At 45.9% G+C, this 15001-nt stretch overlaps 1 protein-coding gene across 3 annotated transcripts in view; it reads right to left on the bottom strand.

Moving 5' to 3' along the window:
• SPTBN1 (spectrin beta, non-erythrocytic 1) overlaps positions 1-14801 on the bottom strand; it is a 136309-nt gene extending 121508 nt beyond the window's left edge. Inside the window, exon 1 of one of the 3 annotated variants that reach the window (XM_027814566.2) lies at positions 14679-14801. The gene's annotated coding sequence lies outside the window, so the exon portion shown is untranslated. Of the gene's footprint in view, positions 1-13603; positions 13757-13974; positions 14109-14678 lie in introns of those variants that run through there. The other 2 variants (XM_055725454.1, XM_055725453.1) reach the window with 2 other exon arrangements.
• Positions 14802-15001: the final 200 nt, after the last annotated feature.

The raw sequence follows: 15001 nt of genomic DNA, 5'->3' as shown, positions 1-15001 counted from the left end.
AATGCAGTTTTCTATTTTAAAATTGTATTTTCACGTTTGCATTCCTTCTGGTCCCTCATTTCCTCCAAGTGATTGCAGATACTCTTCACTTTCTTTTGATCCATTTCCTGCTTCTTTATTTCTCCCACTCACTTGTACTCTTTGTTCAACAGTAACAACAGATTAGAGCTGAAGAAACAGGGGTGAGGAAGCCTCGGCTCAAGTCCTACATAGCTCCAGCCTTGGGAGAGAACTTTTGACACACTGAATATCTAACTTCTCTGGTGAAACCAATGAAAGAATTAGTCTATTCACAGCTATTCGAAATGTCATAGAGAAGGCTTAATATTTCAATATTGGAATTGTAATAGCAATTGCAAAAGGAATGGCCTATTTTAAGCAATGCACTGACTTTATGGATGGCTTACAATCATGGCACTGTAATACAGTGAGAGGCAATCAAAGAAGAGACTGTGATACAGTCAATTTTGTGCACAAGGCTTGCACTTTCCATGCCATTTTAGATTCTGCACGGAAACGGAGTTGGGGAGATTTATCGTAGTCTCCAACAGAAACCACCATGCAATGCAGCAAAAGCATAAAATTAGTAATTATGACAGATTCTTAGCACATCCAGCTGCTAAAACCAGCCAGGTGTTACCTCAGGCTACAGCTAAAAACAGGGCTCGGAGGTAGGCACATACTGCAGTGTGACTAACTGAGACAATAGCTCCTTTCTTCCTCATCCCTCAACAGTCCTTGAAATTAAGATTTCAAAAAAAAAACAAAACCAACTCAAACTCCATAGCTAAAATCAACTGTAGGCTTGTATAAAAATTCTCTCAGCTGCATTTCTTCTGGTTTTCGTTTGGTTTCTTTTTGCTATGATATTCAGATTACAAAGCCTTCTCCCCCTTTTCGTTGACGCTACAGATAGCCTTTAGCCTTCATTCTAAACCCGGTAACTCTGGAAGAAGCCCAGAAAGTTTTGCTTCTTTGGTTTCTCCCCCCCAGGAAAATGCAACTTTTAAAGAACATACTGTCAGACACGATGCTAACAGTAACGATGCTACGGACCACGCAGATCAATCCCACTGTACTTCCTGGCCGGTTTGCATGGCTACCAGGCTGCCAGCGGCAGGAGCCCTTGTTCAGGCCAGAGTGAAATAACTCAGCACCAACAGACCTAGGATAATTCTTCATTGTCAGAGTCCTGGCTCCACTAGCAATAATCAACAACAAAACATGCCAAGTGCCAGTCATCCAAATACAGAGGCTGCATCATTCCCCTAGCACGGCACTTTTTCTGGAAATGGGCTCATCACTCCTTGCTTGTATGAGAAACTCAAGTCCCAGGCAAGACTTACTGGGTCGCTCCACTGATACAGTATCAGTGCCGCAGAAGCAGGAACCAGCTGTTAACAGAATTACTTCACAGTATTATCATTAAGAACAAAATAGGCTGCAACAAGTTTGGACACTAGGCTGTTAGGCTTTAACCTCTAAGATCACATCTTTTGAAAGCAGCACTAACAGCAGAGCATTTTTCAGATGTAAAAATTAACAGTAGTTATCTTGAACAGATTCCTGGCAAGCAGAGGTTCATGCACTTTTCTTCTGCTGTGACCCCACATTTGTGTGGCTCCAAATATCTGAAAAAAACCATCCGTGACCCTGTTCAAAAGCATCAAAGCCTCCCAAACCCACCATAACCCCCTGATTCAGAAACCACCCTGCCAGCAAACAGGGTGCTCTCTCTGGCAAGTCACATCATGTCTCCAAGACAGCTCATTCTCAGAGTAACAGCAAAGCGTCTTCTAAGTGATCCTGGGGAACAAATTCCTAAGGTCCAGTATTCAAGGATCACGTACCAGCACAAGAAATGTTTGCATTTAGAACCAAAAAACCAGTAACCATCTAGCCTCTGATTTCTGATACACTCTGAAGTCTTGACTTGAAAACTGTCTGGATCACTGAAGTGAATACTGCAGGTTTTTTCCTGGCACTTATGTCCGAAAGCCAGCAGATCTGGAACTGCTAAAACCACGGTCACTGCAGTTTCAGCACCCACCAATCTTCTGCTTGGCACTTCCCAAAGGCAAACTGTGCCCTTCAGGTTGACTGAAGAAAAGAGTTCCAGTACTCTGAAGATAAATGCCTGCATATTCCAGGCAGTAGTTAATGCAAGTCAAAACCAGAATGGACAGATTTTTTTAAAGGAACAAGAATTTATTGCTCCCGATGAGAACAAGAATGGGAAGTTTTCCTTAATTTTAACAACATAATCAAGGAAGGAGACTATGTATAAAATGTTCCTTCTGCTACTATACACTGAGGCCAACTCAGAGAAAGAGAAATTAAGTGGTACATTTCACCAAATATTTTTCAATATACAGGTAACTTGAGTACTTTCTGTTTTGGGAAAACAAGATTATCAATTTTTAGGACACGAACAAAAAGATGAGTTTGCTACTTGCAAGAGCAATTCAACGAAAATCTTCAGGAATGTTCACTGGAACCACACTCCATGTTCCAAAAACTGTGACTAGAGACTTGCTAACATCCCAGCCTCAGCCTGCTGCAGTGCCACTGTTAGCGCCTTGGCACAAACACCTCATTGCTTGAGAAAGCAACCCAGCCAGAGTTCGAAAGGTTGGGATCTCAGCACACTAACACAAAGCACAGACAAAGCATGCTGTGAAGTTAAGCGTGCAAGTCTGTCTCTTGCATGGTCAAGAGGTCCAAGACCCAGATCTTACACAACAAAGAGTAAGTTCACAGCAGGATGGCGTTGCCCACCTCACCCAGCAGGTCCTGAGCTCCTTTGCCCAACCAGACCCATGGTCGTAAAGGTCAGAGAGAAACATGAAAGCTACAATCTAATACCAACACACACGCTCCCTCAAGACCTATCAGGTTTATATTGCAAATACTTCTGACCAGTGTGTGAACCACTGTGAGGCACAAAGCAAATTCAAAATACGGTTTGTTATTATAGTAATATTTGCATAATAATTATTTATATGTATTATAAGCATAAGTATAGTTTCAGGACAGTTAGCTCAAGGTGAATCTCCCATCTCTTTAATCCTTTAATAACATGCTTGGAATGCAGTTTGGAAATTCCCCTCTGATAAAGCAGTCATGCTGCCCGCATAGTGACCATTTCTCAACATTTGTTACTGTCAAGCATTTGTCTTTTAAAACTGCAACGTTTTGATCAATCCACAAAACAGAACATTAAAAATACATACAAAGTTATTTTTGTCCTTATTTTATATATTTACATGCCCTCCTATCTCCCTTCAGAGCATCAAGTGATATTACAGCCAAGCTACTAAATATCAGAAAGGAGATGCATTTATATCAAAAAACACATAAAACTTCTAACGTTAAGATTGCTACAGGCGCCAATCTAATCGAGTTTGCTGAAAATTAATTTCAGGCCCAAAGCTCTTCCATGGCTCCTTGGCATCCTGCCACAGCTTATGACAACCAGAAGTAAAAAATGAAAACAGCTGTACTACCGTTAAAGGCACCCTGGGATAACGTGGACACACTGCTCTGCAAATTGCCCCTAAGGTGGCATATAGGTTCATCGGCCCACGCCAGGAGTCTGAGGAACTTTGCGACTCTCTGAACTCTCACAGCAAACTGAGCCACTGCAACCCCAAGTGATTCACATTATTTTCTGCTAGTCAGCAACAGCTGTAGAAACATCTCTAAAATGGTTGGCATGCCCTCCACAGACTCAGTGCTCCACCTATCACTGGTATGTCCATGTGGTCCTCACCTGTCAGCTCTGCTTCGGCAAACAGATCATCAGGGCTTCACCAGGTTTCTTTTCCACTTGTTTAGAAGAAGATCCCAGTTAAAGCAGTCAAGCTTCTGGTTTACCTCAGCCTATCAGCAATAAATATCTAAACAAGCATCTCCAGATCCTGCTATACCCCTACCGCGTATCTAAACGCTGATCTTTGTACACACGCTCCAGCAGCATAATCTCACTCAGGATTTACTGCCCGATTAGGATTACTTAGACTAAAAACACAGACAAGAGCTATGTGCTCCCTGTCACTCACACCTGCCCACCAAGAGGGAGCATCCTCCTTCGCTCCTAGAGTTAGTTACCAACATTTTGGTATCTTTCCACGTTTTTTACAATCCTTATGTTTCCCAATGGTTCAGAAATGTAACTCAGTGATGTAAAATTATCTCAGGTATGTTCTTCTGTGTATGCTTATATGAAGACAATTTAAAACCTCAAGCGACAGACTGTGATGATGTAAACCAGCACAGCTTCACATGCTGGGACGTAGAACCTGGTACAATTGGGGATTCAGATCCTCCATTCCTAAGCATCTCAGAGAAAGAAAAAGCATAATACTGTAATAAGAATAAGCATAGGAGGTCCCTCTTTTCTTACTAAACAAAGTGAAGAATACAGTTAGGAGCTTCCTTACTAATCTGGCAGAGAGTATAGACCATTACTACACTATGGTTACTTTGATACTTGCCTGGAATTAAAGAATATCTTCCGTTCTTTGTGGTGTGTGTTTAACTCAAAGTCATCTCATTCTTGTTTGTCTAGCATACAATGGGAACAGATCTCTACAAAAAACCTACTTCTCCCATCTTGCAGCTCCTCAAGGCAGTTTAACTTATTGCTAGCTGTTATTCAAATCTCTTACATAAACTCTGCAATTTCTGGAATTTGTTATGCCTCCTAATACACAGAAACAATCTGAAAGCGTACAAAACCAAAAAAGCCAAAGCTCAGTGAGACTTGATTGCATTGTATTTTTTTTTTTACTTTACCTCTATTTACCTTTTACCTGAGTTTTATGCAAGCATCACTGCTTGGAGCCAGATCCTGACCAGCAATAAAGCTACTTTACACACTCCAGCGATGGAAAGCTGCAAAGCTGGCTTACCGGGCCAGCTGGGGTCAGGGAATCCCCTCGTGGTGCAGGGCGGGTGTATCTGGTATGCCACATCCTCTCCCAAAACAAACCTTGGAGCATAACCACTGTGCCCCACTTTATCCTGAGCCGGTGCAACAGCCTTCCTTTCTTGATGTGTTGTAAACCAGCATAACATAAATCAGCCTTGCAGCTGCTGCTGCTACTGTACGGCAGGCTGTGCCTCCTCCCCACGCAGAAGCTCAGGGACTGTGGCACAGGGGACATAAAACTGCTCTTCCCCAAGCACAGGCCATATGGACCTAAATACTGGGCCCAGAGATTTCAGTTCTGGCACAGGCGCAATGCAAGTTCCATCTTGTGGTCCCCAAGAGCTCAACTGATCCTGGGCTTGTAGTGCAGACCAGAAGCTGACGGGTATTTTTCCACAAATGAAGTAATCCCTTTGCCTTTCAAAAAGTGCAGCTCATCACTTGTCCTGAAATCCGCATGCACTAAAAGGTCGTGACTTACAGTAGCCCACAATTTTTGTTCTGAACCTCATTATTCCATAACATTTCCACTTTTATTTTTCCTTTTACTGAGTTCCTTGACCAGGTCCCCGCAGCAATGCAAACAGGCATCCAGGGAACAGTTATTTCAATCTGTACTTTCCTACAGCAGATTCCCACCAGGGCTAAACAAAACCACCTGCTGACTCACTGTATTACAACCTTGCTCCAAACAATCAGCCACCCCAGCCCCCGCACTTTCCTCACACTATCCCATTTAGAAGCTAACTCATCCTCTTTCCGTAAGAAACTAATTTAGGCATCACAGGTTTTAAGTTTAAATGGCTTATGCCAACGACTAAAGCTGCACAATCAGATTCTTCCGTTGACAAATTTGACGCAGGGACAACAATCAAATTTGTTTATTTTTACCCTTAAATAAAACCATATACGGTCTGCAGTGGTAAGCCGCTGTTCATTTTAATATCCAAATACTGATTGCTTGCATCCAGTGTCTTGTGCAAAAATCCCATCACCGACAACCAGTCCAGGCATGTCTGAGGCTGCTGAACTCATTTATCTCTACCTTGATGCTTCCAGACAGTTCAAGAGGCATTTGAAGACACTACTACTAACCTACACTCAGATAAAAATCCATCCCATTTCTCATTCAGATAACAATGAATGTTATATAAACAGCTTTCCTTAAGCTGAGATTGTGGGGTTTGGGCTTCACTTGTATGGTTTTAACTTTTCCATTCTCACCTGCAGTCCTATCCTGCCTTCAGCTAAAGACTTGAGGGACCTAAACATTCTTCAGATGCAAACGCAATATATTACAAAAAAAAAAGAAATTAAAAAAAAAAATTCCTTCTGAACCCTCAGTCAATAATCCATTTTTAGGCAAGAATTTGTGCTAAAATGAGGTAAGTGATAACTTTCCAGATCTCCTGTTATCCAGAGTACTATTTTAGGGAGAGTGTGACTGCATTCACGCTTGTCGCATAGTCCTGCTTCCAATCTCCTGGCAGATCCCCAGCACATTCCAGTATTTAATGCACAACACTTGTTGGGATGCAGTCCCACTTATCTCCCAGACACTTTGACTAAGACTTTCCCACCATGAACTGACCCACCCTTTAAGCAGCAAGAGGTCACTTAGTACAATCAGCCTTCAAATGAGAAAAACGATCAGGAAAAGGTTCTCTGATGCCAAAAAGTCAGAAAGAATAAAATACAACATGCTCCAGTGTTAGTTTTAACAAAACTTAAAAGACTGCAAGACAGATTTTCAACTGGTGCAAAGCAGCATAGCTCCACCAAAGACAACCAGATTTTTCTCAGGCTTAGAATCCGGCCTCCTAAAAGTATTTAAAATTACAGTAAGAACATGAAACTAAAAAAGAGGGTAAAAATAAGAAGTTAACCGTTAATCCGTTCACCCTTGACTATCTTGAAACTGTAGAGAATTATTCATAATAGCATTACGCCCAGAAAAAAGACCACGGTAATTTAAGTTACAAAAATAAAGCAAATGCGAAACTAACTAGGCTATCTTTACCGCTTATGGACCCGACATGACAAGGAACACCTGTTAAGGTGAACTGCAGCACAGTGCCTTAAAGCCTATTTTTTTCCCCCAGCTCATCACCTCTGAGCCAGGCTGACCAAAGGACCGTTCCAATTTCAAGAGATGCAGACCCTGTATTTTTTGAAAGTTCAGGCGCCCAGAACCAGTGTATGCTGCTCAGCTCCCTTGCTTTCCTGCTCTGTACAGTTTCTGTGGCCGAGCGGGAAACAAGATGACTAGCTTTCCTGACTTCCTCACTAGACTCCCACATGATACAGGGTCTAATAAAGGGTGCTCTACTGAACGATCCTCCTCTATCAAAACACCCACTGACTTCCACAAGGCAGATTGAGGCCCAAATTACCCTTCTAGAAGCACCAAGGCCAGTAATTTGCTAGCGAGAGGCAAAAGCTGCTTCCTCCAAGCACAGACCAGAATGATTAGTTTCATGCTGCATTCCAGTGCTGCTATAAATGTATATGCCACTAGCATACTGGAGCACATACCCACCAGTGCAGAGCTCTCCATCTGCAGAGACTGGCTACAGGTCACCCTTAAACACTTTAATTAAATATTTGTTTGCTAAGAGAAAAGTCAGCAAAAGCCGTTGGGAAGAAAAATCTCGTAATTAGTTTATCTATAGACAAAAGCCAACACTTTCAAATGCAGACGCCCAAACTAAAACCTGTGGGTGTTAAAATAAATTTATCTACGTTAGGTTAATTTAGATACAGCAGCAGGCAGCACCTTTTCCCTTCTACACCAAAAAAAACAGAGGAGCTACTTCCTATAATTAGCTGGAGTATTTGTGGTGTCTAGGCACTAAGCAAAACCGATTCAATGAGTGCAAAAAATAAGCATTTGGTCATACTGCACAAAACTAAATTTTCTATTCTGCGTTACTGACTGCAGTAACCACAAATCAACCCCACTGTAACCCAGGCTCTAGAGCTGCCCGGTCAGCCAGCACTCACCATGCCGTAAGAAACAATATATACTGACAGCTTTCTTGCCCTTAGAAACACAAGGCTCCCTTTCATCATGTAAAAGTAAGAATCCAAAGCAGATACTCCATGCCATTCTCTAATAAATCAATCAACAGAACAACAGGATTAATTCAGGATCAAACGGCAGTGACTTACAAAACCAAAAAATGCAGATCCCGATCACTGCTTGGTGGTAAGGAGTCCCCACAACGCCTTGTAGAAGACCTCAACCACGTACTTGGGACTGTAACACTACTGGAGACCGAGTCCCACAGTGAAGACTAAAGACCTCCCAAAGGTGCCTATTGGTCTGGCTTGGGAGAAATTTCCACCCGCTGTCAAATTCGGCAGTCAGTGTAACCGTGAAACGTCAGGGCCAAGCTTCCGAGAGGAGCATCTACGTCACCCCAGAGCACCTCCCACCCAGCTCACTGCCTCGTCCCAGCCACCAACGCCCCCAAGAAAGTGGAAAAAGAGAAAGTAAAGCTCCACAAAATTTGGGGTGGAGGGTGAGCCTTCCTGACCACTACAGGCACCCAACTGAAGCCCTGAACCATGAGATTTTAGCACAGGCATTATCTTAATGTGATGCTGTGTTTTAAGAAATCTCAAGGCAAACGTAAAAAAAGAAGTCAGAACAAAAGGTCCGTAGCCCCTATGGACTAAGGCCAGAAAGGATCACAACCACCACTCACTCAACCACTTTCTATAGTGGTACTGCACAGATGAAGCGTAAACGCTGTATTCGTTAGGTTGGCTACTTCAAATATATTAACCAATGTGCCATTCAATCATGTGGGCAACAAAGCCCATTAGGTCTGCGTATCTTCATCTCTGATTACATCTTCCACCAGCTGAATGAAACCTTTTTAACTAGGTATACAACTTCGGTGTCTTCACAGACCGGACATACTGCACACACCCTCCTATAGACCCATTTACACAGAGGACTAGTGACTGCCCGTCCCTGACCCAAGCCCATTTCAGGCATCATTCCACTCTCACAATTGTGTTGAGTCGTGATTAACAAAACCAAGCCCAGTGGTCACTTCAAAAAAAACTGAGCTGTCAGCCAATCCCTATTCCTTTCTTAAAAATAAACCAAACCAAAAAAAACCCAACAACCTTGGCTACTTTCTCTTTGCGAGTATTTTTCAATGGCAAGTCCACAGTTACTCCAATTACTTGCAGAAGCATTCTTGTTTCATGTTCTTACAACTAAATTAACTCCAACCAGTATGACTTTAACAGAGAAAGAAAAATGGTTTCCTCTTGTGTACAGCTGTGGGTACTTGAACAAAAATCCAAAAACATCATTCCTGAATGCATTCCACAGATCATGGGCAAATTGCTCAGCAGGTGTAACTTCAGGATCTGGCCATTTCTTCTTAAAAGAGAACAGCCTATGTCTGGAACCCCAGTAAACAGAAAAGTTACTTAATTTGGAACATTTACCTGTGAACAGTTTCATAGCAGCATATTTTTAGACCTATGAACAGAGTATTAGTGGCATACCTCTCCTGTTCCAACGGCATGACTGATGTGACCCGCTAGGCTATTCGTAGTGTCTAACAGGTGTGTGTTAGCATCTGTTGGCACACAATTTTCACACCAAGTGGCTCTTTTGTTCAGTTCTTCCTGCCCTCTGGATGTGAGGGGTTGCTGAATAAATCAAACCAACATATCATTTCTTTTTAAAGTTCTAATGCTTAGCACATTCAAAAGATTGCGAAATAAAAATGACTGCACAACAGCATAATATGTATTTCTGGTGGCAGTGGTGACATGCCAAAGACATTTCTGGTGTGCTAAAACAACATGCAGCTTGGAAGAAAGAAAAAAAAAGTTTGTGCAATATATTAAGAGACCAACAAGAGTAAAGTGAAAAGACATGAAAAAGTAAGGACATCCTGAAATTTTCACCCTTCAACAAGAAAAAAAACCCCAAAAAACTTACAGAGAAGGGGCTGATTAAAATGTTAATGGTGCTGAAACACAACAGCTCAAGATACTCCTCAACCTTAATGTGACCTTGGCCATAGGAAGATGTACACAATCCCTGAACACAAAGATTATAGAATTGGTGTATATCTTCTCCCAACCACATACACTTTACTGCAAGTAGAAATAACCCTTTCAGACACACTCCACCCTCCCTAGCCATCTTTCTCAAACAACTGTAAAATTTGTTATGAACACAATCATCAGCAAACAGTACATGCGAAAATTTTTTTTCATGCTAAACCGGGCTTTTTAATGAGGAATGGACAGAAAGAAAAAAAAAATGTATCCGAGATTAACAATTATATGAAAGAAAAAAAAAAAAAAGCTGGACAAAATAGAAAAAAGCTGCCTGCTTAAATATATAGAATTGATCTATATTGCTCTGTTAAAGATGTTAAATGAGTTGAGATCTACTAGGCATAAAAAATTCCTTACATGTACTATCTCTGTAACCCTTTTTTCATTAAAGGAAAGCAAAACCTCCAAAGGTCCAGCTGTAACTGCTGCAACATTGTATTCATGTTCATTAGAAAAACAAATTCACAACAGATCATTTTAAGAGTAATAATAAAAGTCTGACAAATGAAAACCATATGTAGAAAGGAGAAAAAAAAAAAACAAACCACCACACGACCACTGGGGAAAGCAGTCTTCAATGCAGTCTCCGCAGAACACTGATTATACCTCGGTGCCATTTGACGGTGCACACATTTCAGCTCCAACACTCACTTCAGCAGGAGAGCGTTACTCGGTGATAACAATCAAACACAAGGTAACTTCTACAGTGTAAATACACTAGAAATCAAGAGAAGGCAACTAGATGTTCACATTTAACATCTCTAGGCCAGATTCCCACTGGTTTAACTTGGGAAAGTTGCCACGAGCTTAAGCAGAGGTAAGGGTCCAACGTACTGGCAAACTCACCAGCTACATCAGTCAGGAACGGGAGCAAGCTCCTACGTCAGAAAAGCCCTGTATGGCTCTACACAGTTTATATCATGGACCAGACCACTGGCCTGACCTCATCAGAAGGTTCCACAGCACGGTGTGCATCATGCACCACAGAAAATAACCTGCACTGCTCTACTTCACACCCCCTCGTTCAGCTGAGTGTCAAAAAGAACCAGGAGGTTGCTGGTGGCTCCTGGATCTGACATAAGGCTGCCCAGCTCCCGCAGCCTGAGCACCACAGTTTGCAAAGGTCTTCCTAGAACCATGAAATGGTGAGGAGGAGGCCTGTGGTCAGAGATACCAGCCTGAACCAGATTTAGGAGCTGACTCATGGGTAATGGGCAATGATAAACTATTGTACTGGTTTTTAACTTGTGCCCAGATCAGATGACTAAGGAATTTAGGTGCCTACAGAGATGAACTGTCTAAACAACTTTTGCAGTCTGAACCTTAAACGTCTGCATAAATACACCTTCTCATCTGTGTTCCACAAAATATGTCCATGTACTCCTCGCTAATGAAATACAACGCTTATTTTACAAGTAATCCAACTACGAATATTAAATCCTGTAACTGACCTGCATTAAAACCAAATCCTTAGTCAAGTGACGTAATATAAATGAGCATTACAGGCCCACCCAATAAATGGGGTTTAACTGATTAAATTTTACAAATGTCGAAGGAAAAACAAAACATCTTTCATAAAATGGTTTGGTACGCCTACTTAAAAGGAGCTGTCGGAGAGACCTGCAGCAGCGTTCTGGTCTCCATACATGCAGCATGAGCGTTTTGCCCCCTTCTCTGTTCCGGTTCTGTGTACAGGCAGAATTCAGTAACACACAGTTAATTCCAAAAGCTGCAGGATTCAAGCCACCAGAGATGAAACAGCATCCGTAACGCTTTTTGCCACATAACTGCTGCAAGCTCCTGTTTCACCGAAAAATCTGCATCCTGCTTTAGCGAATATCATTTACTGTACTTAACCTGCATTACAGAAAAACATGAAACAGGCTGCTGTTCTAAAACCTGACCTCTTTTTTAATACTAAGTTCATGCTACTGCATGAAGTAACAAAATATTCCCTACCTATTTTATTTCTTGCCTGTCTAGCGCTGGTTGTGACACATTAGCGAGCCTGCTAGTGCATCCCCATAGCCCTACAACCACTGCTAAGTCATGTAGGCATCACAACAGCCATTTCTGTTTTACTGAGAAACAGCGAGAGAAAAGAACGTCAAGAGAGAATAACAATTCTTCAGAAATCGCATCTAGCTGCCATCACCCATCCTTCCTGGCTCTTTATCCCATTCCATTCTCAACTCCTCTCTCTCCCTCCAGAGGCTTCTCAGTATACGCAAGTCCTTCATCCAGCAGAGATTTCCTGCAATGGCCTGAGGAGTCACGGTCTCCCTTGACGCTTTCACATAGCTGGTATCTCTTTGAATAAATTATGCTACATGACCTGCCTCTCTACCCCTTAGACTAGGGAGCATTGTTCCCCAAGATGTCTTTCAGCACAATAAATTCATAGGGCTGAGTAACAGTGGGGTTTTTTTCTGAACTGGCTAGACAGTTCAATAGCAGGTTTCATAATATTTCTATCCTGTCAATAAAGGTCAAAGGCTGTACTGAATGCTCCAGATCTTGATAGTTTATGTTTATTTCCTTTTACAGTAATCCTGTGTCTGGTTCTGAACATTTAGCACGTATACCTATGGACAATGTCGAGCGAGTACAATCTAGAAACACAGATCGCTACTCACCTTCTTTAAACAAGAACACGATTTTACTCACAATTAAGACAGCAAAATTACAAAGCTGGAGTGAACGACTGAATTTATATTATTGCTCCAAGAGCAAAAGGATCAGCCTTAACAGTGGACCATCTACCTAAAACGTCAGTGCCATGAACGAGGATTTTTCAGAGCTGCTGCAGTCCTACAGTATCTAGCAGGAGTCTGCCATATTTTTTTTTTGTTAACTCAGGCCTGCATCCCTCTAACTGCAAGAGCTATCTTAAAGAGATAATGCAACGGGGGCCACGCATCGTGCCTTTCAACCGGCATCGGCTCAAGGAATACAAGAACCTATAAAAGCGGCGGATGAAAGCAATCAAAGCAACGCATCTAATTGCTGCGAAAGGCGACGCCGCTCCGTGCCGGCATTACGCCGAGGTCGCCCAGCACAAAGCCCCGCAGCGGCGAGAACCTGCCCGCCGGTCCCCGGTGCCGGGCCGCCCCCGCGCACCGGCCGCCCGCCCGCCGGCGCCCCGCAGCCGCGCCCGCACCCCCGCGCCCCGAGGAGAAAAAATATCAATATATGTATTAAAAAAAATACTGGAAGGGGAGCGCCGGCGGGCGGCGGGGCGTGCGGCTGCGCGGCAGAGGCGGCCCCGGCGCAGAGAGCGGGCAGGGGCGGCGGCCGCGGCCCCCGGGGAGAGGCCGGGCCGGGCCGGGGCCGCCGCAGGGCGGGGCGGGGCGGTTCCGCGCCCTGACAGCCGGCCGGGGGCAGCGCCGCGCCGGGGCGCTAGGGAAGGCCGCGCTGCCCCGGGGCCGCCGCCCGCCCCGGCCGAGCGGGAGCAGAGAGGCTGCGGCGGGGCTGCGGGATCCGCCCGCCACCCCCGCGCCGCGCCGGGCCGCCGCGCACACGCACACCCCGCACCCCGGGCAGCGGGGCCGCCCCCGGCCCGGCCGCCCCTACCTCTCTGCGGCGCGGGCGGCGGCTCCGCCTGCTCGGCTCGGCTGGGCTCGGCTGGGCTCTGCTCGGCGCGGAGTGAGCGGCGGCGCCCGCAGCCCCCGCGGCGCTGCGCTGCGCTGCGCTCCGCCCGGCCGGCCGCGGCGGCTGCGAGGGGCGAGGGGCGGGGACAGCGCGGCGGGGCGGGGGCCAGGCCCGGCCCCCCGCCCCCGCGCCCCTGCCCTGCGGAGCCGCCGGCAGCCGCCGCCCTGCGGCGCGGGAACGGGGCCCGGCGGCGGCAGGTGCCCCCGGGCCGGCCCCGCTCCCCCCTCCTCGCTCCCCGCCGTGCGGGCGGGCCCAGCCCCGGGGCGCGCAGGGGGCCGGGGGTCCCGCCTCACCTGGCGCTGCTGGGGGGGCCTCGCCCTGCCCTCACCCCCGGGTCTTCCCCCTCCGTGCGGCGGCCGCCCCGCCGCGCCCCGCTCCCAGCCGCCCGTGGATGGCACCCGCGGCCGCCGCCGGCTCCCGGCGCTCCCTCCCGTTCCTTACATTTATCTGGGCATTGGGACTCTCCAGAGCTCACGCTCCTCCTCCTCTGACACCCTCTGCTATCGCACAGACAATGTTGGCTCACCCCCAGCATCCATTTCCTCCAGCGCTACCCTCCCGCCGCCCTGCCATTCCTCGCGGAGATCCCCGCCGGGCTCTGCCTTCCTCCCCTGCTCATCCTCTCCCGCTTCGGCCCGGCCACGCTTCCCCGCAAGCTGCCCCTCTCTGCCAGCGGAACCCAATCCCCCTGCACCCAACCCCAGCCGCCCTTCTGCTGCACTTCCCCCTTCCTCCTTCTCTACACGGAGGTCTGCCCGTTTTTCCAGAGAAAATTGCCAATAGGCCGCCAGCATGGCCTCCTCCTTCCCGCCCGCCTGTCCTCGCCATCCAAGCCCAGGGGCAGACATTTCTGCTCCAGGTTTCCTCCGCTAATCCCGGCCCCTCTGCTTGCTTCTGTGTCCGCATCCTCATGCCCTCCCATCTGCTACCCCTAATGTCTCACTTGCAATATAGCTATGGACAAGCATTATCCACTTTTTAAAAACAAACACCAAACCACAGTTGGTTGCTTTGGCCTCCTCAGTTATAATCCTCTTCTCCTCTGCTCGTCATCCCCGCACTCACTCCTAGCACAGGATTTAACCGCTGCCTGCAGTTCTCCTCTGCGCCTGTCTTAAACGCCTTCTTATCTGGCTCCTGCCCCTTCCCACTCAGCTGCTTTGCCAAAGTTCCTAATAGCCACTTCCTGGCATAATCTCTGCAGTATCGCTTCATTTCCATCCTGTCAAAACTATCACCTCTGATATTTTATTTTCCTTCAGTTTCCAAGACCGCTCTCCCAGCATCGCCTCCTTACCACTCCCTTCAGTGTATCCTCCT

Source organism: Falco cherrug, chromosome 13 (genome assembly GCF_023634085.1).
Source record: "Falco cherrug isolate bFalChe1 chromosome 13, bFalChe1.pri, whole genome shotgun sequence".
Taxonomy (NCBI): domain Eukaryota; kingdom Metazoa; phylum Chordata; class Aves; order Falconiformes; family Falconidae; genus Falco; species Falco cherrug.
The sequence above is the reverse complement of the archived record's forward strand: the minus strand, read 5'-3'. Positions and strand labels throughout refer to the sequence as shown.